The following is a 15,592-nucleotide window of genomic DNA, read 5'->3' as shown; positions in this document are numbered from 1 at the left end:
TTTACATCCTCTTTTCTTACTCATTATGTTAAAAATCTAAAAATTTTAAAATTATAATTATATACATATTGCTTAAAACACAGCAAGTAGGTACATAATTACATGAACATATTTTATTATTAGTTTATAAATTAAATTAATTTGATTGTTATAAAGTAACTATTTTTAAATTATTTTAATTTTAATCCTATATTTCTTTCTAAATAATAACAATACTAACTTGTATTATTTTTTCTCTGAATTTGCCGTAATGTAAGTCTTGTCACTTTCAAGGCTGGAGCTAGACTTTTTGCCGCCACTATAAAATATAAATAATACTAGTACTGTCTGCTAAATTCAAGAAAATTTATGTTTTTATGAAATAAATACATAATTACTTACCTAAATTATCTGAATAGCTGATTTGTTGACATCACTTGTTTAACTAGCACTAGCACGCAGTACAATGTGTATCATCTGAGACACAGCTACAAAATGTTTTCGTCGTTGCCAATGCAAAAAAATGCCATTGTTCATTAAGTCCAAACAATGGTGGTCGAATTCTAACAACTGATGAACAATGCAAACTTTGATAAGCAGTCTTGATAATCAGTTCTCAACAATTATTTGTTATTATTAAAGTTTAATGTTATAAAATTAACTAAAATAATATAAAACTCATATCCTAGCGAAATAGCCACATGGCAGCTTTTACTCTGCTCTCTATGGTTCTGTGAGTCAGAATTCACACAACAGCTCTGACTTTATTGTTCTTCTTTTAAATGCATTTTCTTATTCATATAAGTGAAACCTTAGAGTGTTTGTGTATTTGTAAACCAGAGCCAAATACAAGAGAAACATCACTTCAACCATGGTGCTTGGTAAAGTAGAGGGGCAACAAACAAGAGGAAAACTTTTTAGATTGACAGAGGCTGAAACAACGGGCTCAAATATAAGAACAATTATGTGGATGGTGTAGACAGGCCAGAGTTGCTCCTTGTGGTAATAGGGTCACCATGATTTGGAACTAACTTAGTGACCCCTAACAACACCACCTCACTGCATACTGGCTCTATGTACAATAAGTACTGAAATGTTAGAGTGTTTCTTTTTAAAATAAGCAGTAAAGTTATAATCTTTCCAGAATCATTGTTGAAAATATATAATCATGGTTTTAATTTATATACCTGCGAGATGAATCAACAGTCAAGGACAAAATTGAACAACTGTAGATTTGTAGGAGAACTTTATTTATTATTTTAATGCATGAAAAACTTTAAAAGAAAAGTTTATGACTACAGAGAATATAGGGTAAAGTTTTATGACTACGGAGAATACGGGGTAGTGTATTTATTAAATAACTCTATTGGTTTAGGAGGGTGATTGGATCATCCATCAGAACAGTTTCTCTTTGCATTTGTGGAAATGGATGGATTGAGTTAGAGAGCACCTATCCCTGCCTTTGAGTTCATAGTTCAACTTGGCTAAATGGGATTATTACCAGGGATGCAAGGATGATTCAGTATTAGAAAAACTATTAGAAAAAACCAACTACATTAAAAGGACGAAGAATAAGAACCATATGATCATATTAATAGATGCAGAAAAGACATTTGACAATATCTAACACCCATTCCTGATAAAAACACTCAACAACATAGAAATAGAAAGGAGAGACCTCAACATATGAAATGTATTAACGGAAACACAATCCATTAAGGACAATCAGTTGACTGGAACTTGCTGAAAATAAGACACTTTTTCCCATAGAAAGGTTTCATCAAAAGATTAATACAGAACCCACAGATTGGGGGGAATAAATCTTTAGCAGTGAGGAGAGGGATTGAGCAGAGCAGGAGAAGAAGAGGAGGAGATGTCAACTGGACATCTGTGGCATTCTCAGGAATTCCCCATCTCGATGCTCACCTGAGCATGCACGAAGCCAATGTTGTCTCGAGTCTGGGTGCTGAAATCCGTGTCTGAAGATGAAGCAGGTAGTGAAGGGTCTTCCTGTTGCCTCTTCGAGTTGGGTGGTTGAGAGGCGTTCAGGTGGAAGCCAAGAGAGACGTGGTCAAGTGGAGCAGATGGCATCAGATGCTGTCAAGTGTGTGAGTCTCTGTGGTCCTAGCAGCTGCAGTGTCTCTTGGGGAAATCCCACTAAGGAAGCATGCCTTCCACCCACCACTTTTCTTCCAGTTTGTCTTTATGTCTGGGTTTGTGTGTTGTTGTGATTCAAATGCAAACGCATTTCAAATGCAAGCAGGGCCACCCAAAGGGCACAGGTTTCAGCAGGGTTTCCAGACTAAGAAGAAACTACTAAGTCTAAGTAACTAAGAATAAATCAGTTGCCACTCCAGGCCCTGAGCCTGGCCCCTCCCCCCACGGCTCCCTCATTATCTCCAGGCCCCGCCCCTTCGCACCGACACCACCGGCCCCCTCCCCAGTCGATGCAATATCCTGCTGAAAGCACTTCCTCTGGCTGAGAAGGATCTGAGTGAACGTCTCCGAGTTTCCACGGGTGAGTCTCTATGTTTCTGTGCTGATCCCAGGCGTGGAATCCCCGCAGGCCTGGCGTCCCCTGCTGTGTCCGCGTTCCTGCGGACGTTACAGTTCCCGCACCCTGTCTGACAGTGTTCCAGGTCTCCGCGACCCCCTGGGACAATTCCAGTTAAATCCTTTCTGAGCTGGCTATTGGCCTCTGCCTTCGGCCCAGGGAATACTTTGGCCGCTTTTCTTGCTCAGAGCTCCTCCTGCACCCTCACCCCTCCCTCCAGAAAGGCGCGATTGGGAGTGGGTTCTTGTCTGGGGCCCGTCCCTTCCGTGTCAGCCCGCGGACATGAGAGCAGGGGACCCAGAGTGACCTTTACTGAACGGAGAGGCCATCCGTGCAGTCATCAGGCCACCCCACTGATGACTGAGGTCTGTAGCAGAGCTTAACTTCTCAGCACTTTGCTTTTCAAAAGGGTGCCATAGCAGTGACAGCCCCAGAACCCCCGCACAGACTAAGTCCTCACATACATTGCAGAGCCCCACACAGAGTAAGCTTCCAGTGGGTGAGTGCTTTCTGCCCAGGAAGCAAGGTTGTAGGTAACATGGCCCTCAGGCCAAGAGGGCTGTGGAGTGTGGCTTTGGAGTGCGGCCAGCTCCAGTAAAGCTTTTCTTTCTTTTTAAAAATCATTTTATTGGGGGCTCCTACAATTCTTATCACAATCCATACATGCATCCATTGTGTCAAGCACATTTGTATATTTGTTGCCATCATCATTCGCAAAACATTTGCTTTCCCCTTGAGCCCTTAATATCAGCTCCTCATTTTACCCCGCCCTCCCCACTCCCCCCTCATGAACTCTTTATAATTCATAAATTATTATTTTGTCATATCTTACACTGACATCTGACTTCACCCACTTTTCCGTTGTCCGTCCCCCAGAAAGGAGGTTATATGTAGATCCTTGTAATCGGTTCCCCCTTTCTATACCACCTTCCCTCTCACCACTGGTCCTGAAGGGGTCATCTGTCCTAGATTCCCTGTTCCAGTTCCTATCTGTACATCCTCTGGTCTAGCCAGATTTGTAAGGTAGATTTGGGATCATGATAGTGGGGTGAGGAAGCATTTAAGAACTAGAGGAAAGTTATATGTTGCATCTTGTTGCTACCCTGTACCCTGACTGGCTCATTTCCTCAGTAAAGCTTTTCATTTAATTTTTCATTTGGTATGGCCCTGATTAATCTTGAGAACTGGATACAACAATTTCTTGGAACCAAATTCTAAGTATGTAAATTCTTTTTATCCTTTTAATTTATTTTTTAATATATCAACTGTTTCTTCAATTTGTTTAATTTACTGTGCAAGAACTGTGCCCTACTAATAACTCCTCATTTGAAAAATTGTGTCATAATTATTTATAATACAAGGCAACATCCGTACATATATACTATATATAACTCTTATATGTAGTAAGATAGGATCTCATTTAAAATAAGCTACCATTTTTTCTACACCCCACTGCATGGTAATGTTTGAATGTTCTAACATTTTATCCCAGTGTTCTTGGTAAGAGGCTTGTTTTGTCCATTGCGCTGCAGTGGATTCTGAGAGTGATGCCATAGCACCTTAAATTCCTCATTGGGGTTTGTAGGCTATAATCTATGTGTTACCAGATGGCCACCTCAGGGAACACAACTGCTTTCATTTCATGGAGCTGTCAGTCCTTTAACCACTAGAGGGCTTCTTCCCTGACTAATTGAGATAGGCCACGCTGACATGTTTTTCATTATAGACATGGTGATTCTTAATGAGAATTGTTTGTTTCTGATTTAGTCATATTTTCAATGTAATATCCATGTGCATACATAGACATGAATATGCTCTCATCATGTTCAATTTCCCCTTTGGTTAGGTGCCATGGAGTTAGTTCCATTTTGTGGCTATGTAATGGGCTATAGAGCAGAACAGTTCCATAGTGTTTCTGGAGCATCATGTTTGTGGAAGCATATCTCCTGTTCTTCCACAGTAATGCCGGCTGAGGGTACCCTGTCAATGCTCAGTGGAACAGTCCAGTTCCAGCTGTTTATGCCACCTAGAAACCTTCATTGTCCCCAACCCCCCAAAACACACTCACTACCACAGGGTCAGTTCTGACTCGTAGTGTTCCTCTAAACGTGTCTGAGATCAAAATCTATATAGGAGCAACCAGCCTCATTTTCCTCGTTTTTCAGATCTGCTGGTGGGGTTGAACTGCCTGCCTTGAGGGTAGCAAACGAATCCAGAATTCAATTTTTCCCCTAGAAATGAACCAAATCAAGCAGATGCCATCAAACCCACACCAACTCCTGGAGAGTCCATGTGTGTCAGAGCACAGGGATGTTGCAGGGGAGGTTCAGTGACTGGTTTCTCAAAGTGCATCACCCAGGCTTTCTTCCCTGGAGACTCTGAGGAGACACCAACTCCCAATCTCTCTATGAACACCTATCCATGGTAACCATCTACAATGCTCAGGGACATAAAAAATGAAGCAAGGCACACATGCATGCATGTACACACACTTAGAAAAGCCAGAACCTATATAAGTTGGAAATCTTTCAGAGAAGGAAAACTCAAAACTATATTTTGTAAATTTGCAAAATTTGCAGGACTAAGAGTAATAAAGTCATTCTGCTAATTTTCAGCTATCAAGTTTTTATGTGAATCATACAGAAATACTATAACCTAACTGGACTTTTTAATAGTATCTAGAGAATAAAATTAATAGCAACTTTAATAGCTCCTCAAGAGAGATGTTATATGTAAATAGCTTAATATTCTTTCTGAGTTTTTATGGAAGATGAACAGGTACCCTCAAGATTTTTAAGATGTACAATATTTGAGGAATTAAAAAAGATTTATTATATTCTATTTAGCATAATACTGAACTGTTTCACATAATCTATTAGGAACAGATATGCAGTGGCTTCAAAAGGTTCATGGATAAATTCCATTATCTTTATTCCATTTTTCCATGACCTTTTTGAAGGCCCCTTTTGCATTCATGGCATGAAAGATTGGCTACCAATGAGCTCCATGTATCTCAATTAGATAATATTTGATAAATATCAATCATTTTGCCTACCATTTGATTCTATATGGTGACTGTATGTAGCTTCAGAGTAAGACTATACTCCGTATGATGATTTTCAATAGCTAACTTCAGAAGTTGGTTGCTTTCTTCTAAGGTACTGCTATGTTGCCTTCAGTCTCTAATCTTTTGTTTGGTAGCTGAGCACTCAGTTGCTCACACTAGTCAGGGACTCCATTTAAGGACCTGCATCTTGAAGTGTGAGAGCTTTGCAGGCAGAGCCCTGTGTTGCCTGATGTGTCAGGAATTAGCTTCCCTTACAAATTGGTGGGCCTTTTCTGGGGCTGCTTTTCTTTTCCTGTTGGTCTTTTATGTGTTCAGGAATGATACTCTATTGTATGTGGGATATATGAACAAAGGAGCCCTTTTGTCACAGTGGGCTAAATATGGGGCTGCTGACTGCAAGGGCAGCTGTGCACACTCACCAGAAATGTGCAGAGAAGATGAGTCTGCCTGCTCCAGTAGAGATGTACAGGCATGGGAGTCCTATAGGGAGTTCTACTCTGTCTGATAGCTCTGCTGTGAGTTGGACCAGATGTGATGGTAGGGAGTTACAGGTGAACAAGTCCAGGCATTATTCTTGACCACTTATTGGCTATTTGAGGCTAAATGCAAATAGATTCACATTTTTATGGACTCTTGTGCAGTGCAAAAAAATTGTGTGTGTGTGACAGTTTTGGGAACTGATCTATATGTGGAGGAGAGTTGTTTTGGAACATGCTACTTTTTTAATTAATTTCAATCTTTTTGTATTTCTTCATTGAAGTCTCCATCATACCCCTTTCTGACATCCTTTATCCTTATTAAAATTTATTTGGTCAACCTGGGCTTTGACTATCCTTAAAACATAACAAGTATACGCCCTGATGCCCTGTGGTCTGGTATTTTCTCCTCCTGGAGCAAAGTCTTTTGGGCTATCCCTTAGTTAGTTCCATCACATCCTTCAAATCACTGTTTTCAATGAATTAAATAAATTAGACTACTAAGGGCAGATGAAGAAAACCACCACTAAACAAAAGGGCCCCATAGGCAGATACACAGAACAATTTCACAGTGGAAATCAGGTGAGAAAGTACCTATGTTCACTTCCCCTCTGTTTTGAGGACAGATGTTTGCTCTGGGTCTTAACTAGATTATTTAATTAGAGGCATTGAAAAGAATGCCTTTCTCGTTGTTAGTTGCCATCTAGTTTTCTCCAATTTACAGCAACACTGTGCACCCATGGTGATGTAGTGGGCTATGTGTTGGGTTGGGAACCACATGTTCAGTCATTCAAAACCCATAACTGGTCCACAGTAGAAGATGAAGCTTTCCACTCCCTTAAAGAGTTGCAGTTTTGGAAACACACAGGGCTGGTTCTACTCTGCTCTATAGGGATGTTTTGAGTCAGAATTGACTCAATGACAGTGATTTTTTTTTAATGTACAACAGAAAAACCAAACAAAAAATAAAACATGCCCTGTGACCTCCGTACTCTGAGTTCATCCTGGTCAGCTTTTTTCTCTCTGAGACTGGAATTGTGACTTTGGGCTCTTCATTTATTGGTCATAAACCTGAAAGTCCTCATTTGCATTTACTGTAACTATTGCCTCTTTTGTTTTACTTTCCTCCTAGTGCTCCTTCGTGCTCCATTTATCTTTCTAGTGTGGGAATATCCACGAATAGTTATTGCTAATGAGATTTTCATATGGTGGGTGACCATGGAGCTTCCCTCTCCGGCCCATGAAGACCTGGGTGCTCTTTGACTCCTTTGCCTGTACATTTGAGAAACGGAAATCGAATTGAGCATTTGCAAGCTCATCATAGAACCCTTCCACATTGTTCGAATGTCTTTAGCATGCCAGGGTTCACTGGCTAGTATTTCCTAAGGTGATCATTTTATTTCTCCCTACACTAGTTCATGAAATGTAAATATGCATGTGTTACTACTTAGGCTCCACTTCTGTTGCATTTCTCATACAAGTTATTATCATTTGATGTTGTGTTTTTGTAATTGTTAGTTGCTGTGGAGTCATTTTCAACTCCTAGCCACCTCATGTGTCCAGGGTGGAACTCTGTTGGTTTTGGAATGGTGTGCCCTCTCAGAACAGATTGGTCTTGCTTTGTTTGATTTGCTCACTGCTGTGTCTGCTTTGCCTGTGTGTTATATTACCTCAAACAATCGAATAAATGCAAGAACCAGTTATGTGGGCCCGAGGTAAGCAGTATTGTCTGAGAGTCCTGGCTTTTCTAGGCAATGAGTTCCAGTTATCTGAATTGAACAGATTGTTTTCTTCATCTCCTCTTCGTACTACACAGAAGCTCTCTAGATCATCTCTGTAACCGATGACTGACAGAATAACAAACTCTCAGCATATGAGCAGAAATGTAGTTGCCAGGCATTTAGTTGTAGGTATATGCTGACCCGGTTCAGCAACTTATCATTTGAGCAATACTGAACATGGACTTAATGGTTCATTACTTTCTTCAGCTGTATCCCATTGGAAGCAGCATCTGCTTAAAAGAAACCAGAGGACTAAATGAGCCAATGTGGCCAAACCTTTTTAGAAATTGCTTCAAAATTGTAGTTTTTGAATAAATGCAATGTTTTATCATGAACATGTTGTGTGAAAGAGACCCTAGTGTTCACTGGTTTAATTGATTGGTTGCAGGCCGTACCCTCAGTGGCTCCAGCATACCAGGCACATGAAAGGAGGACAGTGAGGCTGCGTGGGCCCATAAAGATTTAGTCTTGGAAACACTAACGAGCGGTTGCAATCTCTGTTATACAGTCAAAATGAGTGAGAATGTACTTGGCAGCACTGCATTTGGTTTGGTTCATCATAAAGGAATGGGAGGGCTTTAAAACATGGCACCTGATGCACTGCTGTGGAGAGATTTTTGAGAGTCTTATTGGATCGACGTTTACATTACACTGTTGCAGAAGAATCGTAGAGTGACCGTGGCAGCTCATGTGACTTTAAGTGACAGCTAGTTGGCGATGCCGTGAAATATTAGCATCCAAGTGCAGCCTCTTCTATGCCGTTGTTAGGTGTCATCATGTCCATTCCAACCCCTCAAACCCTCTATGTAACAGCACGAAACACTGCCCTGTCCTGCACCATCCTCACAAATGTTCCCATGTTTGAGCCCATTGGGACAGCCCCTGTGTCGATCCATTTTGTCGAAGGCCTTTCTCTTCTTTGCCTCTCTCTCTCTCACTCTCTCTCTCTCCCTTACCAAGCACGGTGTCCTTCTCCAGGGACTGGTCTCTCCTGAAAAAATGTGGGAACGAAAGTATGACAAGTCCTAGAGGCCAGTCCCACAGTTGAGAGGATGCTAGTGGTCATCATGTTCAGCCAGTCTGCCTTCCATGACCTGCAAATGTGAAAAAATCTTAGAGGGGACTATCTTAAAGCCTGGTGTGTAGCTCCTAGGACCCTAGCACAATTTAACAGTCAAATGCATTGAAGTTAGTCAACTTATAAGAAAATTAGAATCCAACTATATTTTCCCAATCAGCAAAAAGAAGGATATGCTATTATGATATTTCATATATCATGCTCTTTTGTCAGTATAGCCTATGAGCTTAGTGTGTATATATGTGAGTATCCTGTATTTTGGGGGGGGGGCAGCAGTACATAATAACATGATAGTTATCGCTTTGTGTCACAAAGTGGGAAATTTTTGAGGATATCTATATTTTATTGTTACCTTTCATTCTTTCCCTGTTTTCCTTTTCAATAGCGTGGCCTAGCTCCATGAAGCTACCAAAGACACGCGAGTGCAGCCATGGAAATTAGATGAGTAACATAGAAACACTGCAGAAAATTTCATAATTCCCCAAATAATCATCTCTTTCAGTAGGTAATATGTCTGCTCTTGATCACGTAGAATTCTCCAAGAGGATACTATGAATCCAGGCTTTGGGTTGCTACTTTGGCTAGTTCATGCCTGCAGCTCTCCAATGGCTAAGGAGGGGCTGAAGGGAAAAACACAAGTTCTGCAGTGTTTCCCAGTTGTTATCTTGCTTTCACCCTGTGCTTCATGTTCTGATAAATATTCTGGTTGGTCCTGTGCAAGGAGGTGAATTTCTCCCCTCCCTCCAATGGAAGAGAAGATATGAATGTGGAACCAAGGCTTTTATTTTTTATTGTTTGTCTGATTTATGTTATGTGTTCTGACTGTTCTCTATTCTGAACTATAGAGAGGACTAAGGTTGCAGTTGGTCAAAGACAAACTGTACAGAGATAAACTCATTACGCTAGAAGCATGCAGTTGTTGGGATAGCATGTAATTAGTGAGGAAGTATGCCTAGAGCAGTGGTCCTCAACCTTCCTAATGCTGCGACCCTTTCATACAGTTCCTCGTGTGTGCTCACCCCCCAACCAAAAAATTATTTTCATTGCTACTTCATTACTGTCATTTTGCTACTGTTATGAATCAGGCTTCCCCTATGAAAGGATCATTAGACCCCCAAAATGGGCCACAACCCACAGGTTGAGAACCGCTGGTCTAGTGAGTGAAGGGATAAGGCTGTAAGCTAAACCTGATGGCAATCCTTAGTAGAACAAGACCCCTTTGTCTAACCCCCATGTGAAGTCTCTGTTTCCCAGGACTGTCATCTTCATCCTTTCACATAGTGGAATGCATGGTACCTTGCCAAACCAGAATATATGGGATGTTTTAGGACATGGTGGCTGTTGAAAAGGTGGCTGTGGACTTCTAGGAAGAATGGGCCTTGCTGGATCTTTCTTTAGAAGAAACTGTAGAGACATGTGATGATGGAATCTTTTAGAAACCTGGCCTCTGTAGGTGTGAATATTTTCATTAAAAAAGAAGAATATATATATATATATATATGTGTGTGTGTGTGTGTGTGTGTGTGTGCCATATTCATTGATGCTACTGCAGTATGTGGGCTGAGTAATGCGAATACTTTGCTATGTAAACAAGTGTAGTAATTTCCTCTCAGGAGCATGCATGTCATGCTTCCCCAAGTGTGACTCTGAGTCTCCTAAGTTTCTTTACGTGTTATAAAGGTGAGTGTTGACCTTTGGTGCAGAGAGAATACGTGTGTGCTGTGCCTTGTCAACGCTCTGTGTTTTTTACAAGATTAACAGGATACTTTTATTATAAATAGATTTACACCCACCCAAAGTCCACAGACCTAGAGGAACATAAGATTGGCTCAGTGTCAGGGAATTGTTGATTTTCTTTTCAGACTTTCCTTGGGATGTGCCTTTCTCCAAGAGCAGCATGTCAGATACACCTTTTTGCCCTCACAGGACACTAATGTGATGGGGCCCTGCGTTAGGCTGGGTTGTCTAGAAAAATAAAACTATAGACCCTTACATATGCATAATAAAGAGCTTTATATCAAGAAGTAAACTTTGATCAAGAGAACAGCCCAGCCCAGTCCAACTGAAGCCCATGGGTCCAATGCTAGCTGGAACATCCATGGCTCAGTGTGTTCAAGTCTCCAAACTTCAGTTTTTAGTTAAACATCAATCCTTTCTGCTGTCCAGCTAAATATATGTGTGTGTATCATATACATATATGTGTGTCTATTTATGAAACTATATAGTCACTCTAATATGTGCACAGAAATTCCTTTCGTTCATTAATTCATCAGTATATGAGGACCTTCAACACTACATGGGTGGAAAAAATTCCCTATTTCAGGGTTCTAATCTGAATAATTTTGCACTTTTCTGTAAGATAAATGCTGTACTTTTGATCATGCTGCATTTTCTTTTTCCTTTTTAAAATTAAATCATTTTATTGGACTTGTGCAACTCTTACTACAATCCATCATCCATCCATTGTGTCAAGTACATTTGTACATTAGTCATCGTCATCATTCTCAAAACATTTTCTTTCTACTTGAGCCCTTGGTATCAGCTTTTCATTTTTATTCTCCTCCCTTCCCACCCTCCCTCATGAACCCTTGATAATTTGAAAATTATTATTTTTTATCATGTCTTACACTGACAGATGTCTTCCTTCACCCACTGGCATTGTGATTGGTTCCCCCTTCTCCCTCCACTTCCCCTTACCCTCCTGATTAGCAATTAATAGTTAATTAAGTACCAAGAGTTATTTCTGTGTGTTGAAATGTTGCCTACAATGATTTATATTTATTAGCTATTTATGGCATATCATGAATATTTTATGGATATGATCATTAAGTTATTATTAGAGGAATTTTTATTTCTTTTTGGAAGGCTGTTCTTAAAAAATGTTCATCTGATTGCTGTAGTTAGAACATACAATCAATTTTTAATATCACTGGTAAAAGTGGACATTTATGTTTGTCCTTTTTTTAAGGTGAGGTGATGTTTTTTCTCTTTCCTCTAAGTGTGACATTTTGTCTTTTTATTTTTAGGATTGTATATGAACATATTGAGCTATATCTGTTTTATGTTAGATTGTAGAGGTTTTTTTTCCTTAACATTATATGCCTTCGACTCTGGTATGTTTTATGTGTCTATTTAGATTATTAGTACTTTTTTACATTAATTGGTATATTACAGTGTTTATTTTCTTATGTTAAATCAACTCTAGGACAGATTTCAATTAATTGTTGTATGTAATTATTTTAATGTGTTGTCTGACTCAAGTCCCAATATTTTCAAGAACTTTTTCAAGTAGATCCATTATCAATATTGGTCTGCAGTTTTCTTGAAGTATCTTTATCTGACCTTGTTAACAGGTTATTACTGGTCTCATAGAAAATGTTAGTAATTGTACTCTCACACTCATTGCTATGTCCCACCCAATCACTTGAACTTAGGCAAAAAAACATAAAGTGTTTATTCATACTAGGTGAATACTCTGATGTCTAGCTGCTAAATCTTCAACTTTAATCGGTCTTACAGTTAGCCTTGATGTTTCTCCTGGAATTTAATTTTGATTCAGTTGCTGATAGACCTTCTGAGCATCCTGAAACCTGCTCAACTCTCATAGATCACTGCTTTGGCTGGATCCTCTGGTCTCCTAGCTGACCCCTCAGTGTAGAGTGATAAATGATTTACACTACTCTTGACAGACAAATAGTCACTCACACCTGAGACTCAAGGACTTGGGTCCTTGAACCCAAGCCAATAAGCCCACTCCTACAGTTTGTATGTTTGCCATCTGTCGGCATTACCTAGAAAGCCTGGAGTCCAGAATCTAGGGCAAATGACAAAACAGTTGATCAGTCATCTTTCCTGGATCCACCTTGTACTTTTAAGCTTCTGCCCTCACCTTGGCTCTTGGCATTGACCCATCTACCTACCCCTTACCATTCCTTGACTGTAGGCTTCAGCCTTTCCCAAAGGCTTTAAAATCGGACATCTGTAAACACAAGAGCTCAAGAGGATAGCAAATAAGGCTTCCCTGGCTTGTTTAAGATATCCCAGTCTTGGCCAAGGTACATCTCGGATGTCCTGTTGGTGTCCCTCTGTCTCTTGTTGTCCACCTCTACTTACTACCACACTCTATTGTGCATAAACGGGCTACCCATTTCTGCACACACAACAGATATTGTAAAGAGTACCCAGGATGCAAGGGGATTGGAGCAGGTTAAACTTGGGTTACATTCGGCTGGAGTGGCACATATGAGCATGATTCAGCTTGATCACGTTAGCCAGATATGTCAAGGGTTATGGTCTGAGGTGCAGTATGGGCTGGTAAAGAACATTCTTCATAAAATATTCCTTTCTTCAGTTAGATTGCTGGTGAAAAGAAGATATTTACCTTCAGTGGAACTTGATAATTTTGAGGCCTTAAATACTTCCATTTTATTCTAAATATAAATATTGTATATACAGGATGTGAATCCAAGGTTGATCATGATATTTGAGAGATTAATAAAACTGCTCTGTAAAGATAGAGTAGGCTCTTATTTAATGCAGACACCCTTAGATTGGAGCATTATTTTGATCTCAAGAGGTGGGAGTGGTCAGTGGTTCAGAATTATAACTCACTCCTGGGAAGAAAGACAGGGTTTTTACTTTTGTAAAGAGGTACAGTCTCAGAAACCCACAAGGGGTCATTCCACCGTCTTTTAAAGGGTCGCTGTAATCAGAATCTACTCGGTGGCAATGAGTTGAGTTGCTGATGACAGTAACAGTTCACTGTCCATTTGCTGCATCCCCACTTTGATTAAGCCTCCATTGAATTCTTTCTGATCATTAACCAAGAATGTAGATCCTCTTCCCCTTTGGGGGAATGCCTTAGAAAATAGATTGTCTGCACTCCTCTCCAGCCAGCCCCTTCCAAGGACCTGCCTAGATGTATCCTTGATGGAGCTCACCTTACGGAGGACAGCACAGGGACTATTGTCATGAGTCTGGCCTTGACTGCCTTAGTTTGAAGGCCCTGGACCAATATTGCAAGTCTTTCTATCTAATTATGTGCATGTCCTAATTATGGTCCCATTCCTGCTGCTACAGTCCCACCTGTATCTGTGATGTATCAATCGATCTGTCACCAGTCACGATCTGGGACATGCCTTTTGTTCGTGCCCTATTTATCCAGGGTCCTGACTGAATCCTGAGTTACATTTTGAGCTCCTGCCAATGGCCTCTCTTTTCCATATGATGTGTGTGTGTGTCTTTTGTTGTCTCTTAAAGTTTAATAAACGTTCTCCTTAAATTATATTTGACATAGGAGTCACTTTCCTACCCTAACCCACAATTTAGGATCATCAGTGACTCGAGGTACAGTTCTTCTTTGGGACAGCATCTTGACAGCCATCCCTGCAGGTGAGGTCAGGCCCTGCAATCCCCTGGCTTCTGTCCTAAATGGCAAATGTTACAAAGGTCTTTTAGTTCTGCGGATAAATGCTCACTCCGCACCTTAGCCTCACACCAAACACACTCAGCTCTGTGTGGGTTGGCAAATCTAGTTCCCCAGATATGTACTCAGATGTACAACCATGCCACCTCCTAACCTCCTTGCCCAAAGGCACTCAGGTCTCATGTTCTGTGACCTGGGAATCCCACTGCTCTGCTTCAGTCTCTTGGTTCTGCTGCCACCATGTCTCTGTTGCTGCTTCTCCCCATCACTTTCTCACTTGTGTCATAGCTGCCTATCTTCTGGATTGAAGAGTTTCTATGCAAGAATTTAGGCTCCAAAGGCCCCTACTTCTGGCTCTTCTTTATTGATGGTAGAGAGATCCTAGTTTCTGTCTTTGAAATGACTCAATTAGTCCTAACATGATTTCCAATGTGACTAACCCTCAGGTTAGGTTTCAGACAGCTTATTACGTAGCCACAAGCCACAAAGATACTAATCTATTGTTGAGCAAGCTGCCCAATCCTCTTAAACCAAATAAAAGAAACTCACTGCCATCAAGTTGACACTGACTCGTAGCGAGCCCAGATGACAGGATGGAACAGCCCGGTGGGTTTCCAAAACTGTAACTGTAGCGGAGGAGGAAGCCATGTCACTCGTGGGAAGAGAAAGCCCATCTTTTTTTGAGGAGAAATTGGTGGTTTTTAACTGCTGACCTTGTATTTAGCAGCCCAACAGTAACCACTATGCGACTAGGGCTCCTTTGCCTCATTCAAGTTGGTGGGCAACAAACCCACGTAAATATTTGGAAGAAGTGAAGGGCCTTAGATAGAAAGACTTTATGCTTGTATGGGCCAACTAACTCAGTAGTTTTCAACCTGCCTAATGCTGCGACCCTTTAATACAGTTCTTCATGTTGTGGTGACCCTCCAACCATGAAATTATTTTCATTGCTACTTCATAACTGTAATTTTGCTACTGTTATGAATCAGGCGGCCCCTGTGAAACAGTCATTCAACCCCTCAAAGGGGTCGCAGCCCACAGGTTGAGAACCACTAATCTAACTGCATTAAGTACTACAAATAATGCTACATTTAAAATATCTATATTGGGATTCAAAGTGCACTTACTATTGGGGGGATATCTACTGCATTTATATATATATATATTTCAATCTGGTAAATGTGATATAAGTGTTTACTATGGAGCCTTGGTTTTAACACTGCTATCCTTAA

The 15,592-nt window shown here is 40.5% G+C and overlaps 1 protein-coding gene across 1 annotated transcript in view; it reads left to right on the top strand.

The window, feature by feature from the left end:
• Positions 1 to 2,424: 2,424 nt before the first annotated feature.
• LOC142425727 (uncharacterized) overlaps positions 2,425 to 15,592 on the top strand; it is a 30,019-nt gene continuing 16,851 nt past the window's right edge. Inside the window, exon 1 of the mRNA XM_075531065.1 lies at positions 2,425 to 2,497. The gene's annotated coding sequence lies outside the window, so the exon portion shown is untranslated. The remainder of the gene's footprint in view (positions 2,498 to 15,592) is intronic.

This window comes from Tenrec ecaudatus, chromosome 14, assembly GCF_050624435.1.
Source record: "Tenrec ecaudatus isolate mTenEca1 chromosome 14, mTenEca1.hap1, whole genome shotgun sequence".
NCBI classification, from domain to species: domain Eukaryota; kingdom Metazoa; phylum Chordata; class Mammalia; order Afrosoricida; family Tenrecidae; genus Tenrec; species Tenrec ecaudatus.
Note: the sequence above shows the minus strand (reverse complement) of the source record. Positions and strands in the feature narration are given on the sequence as shown.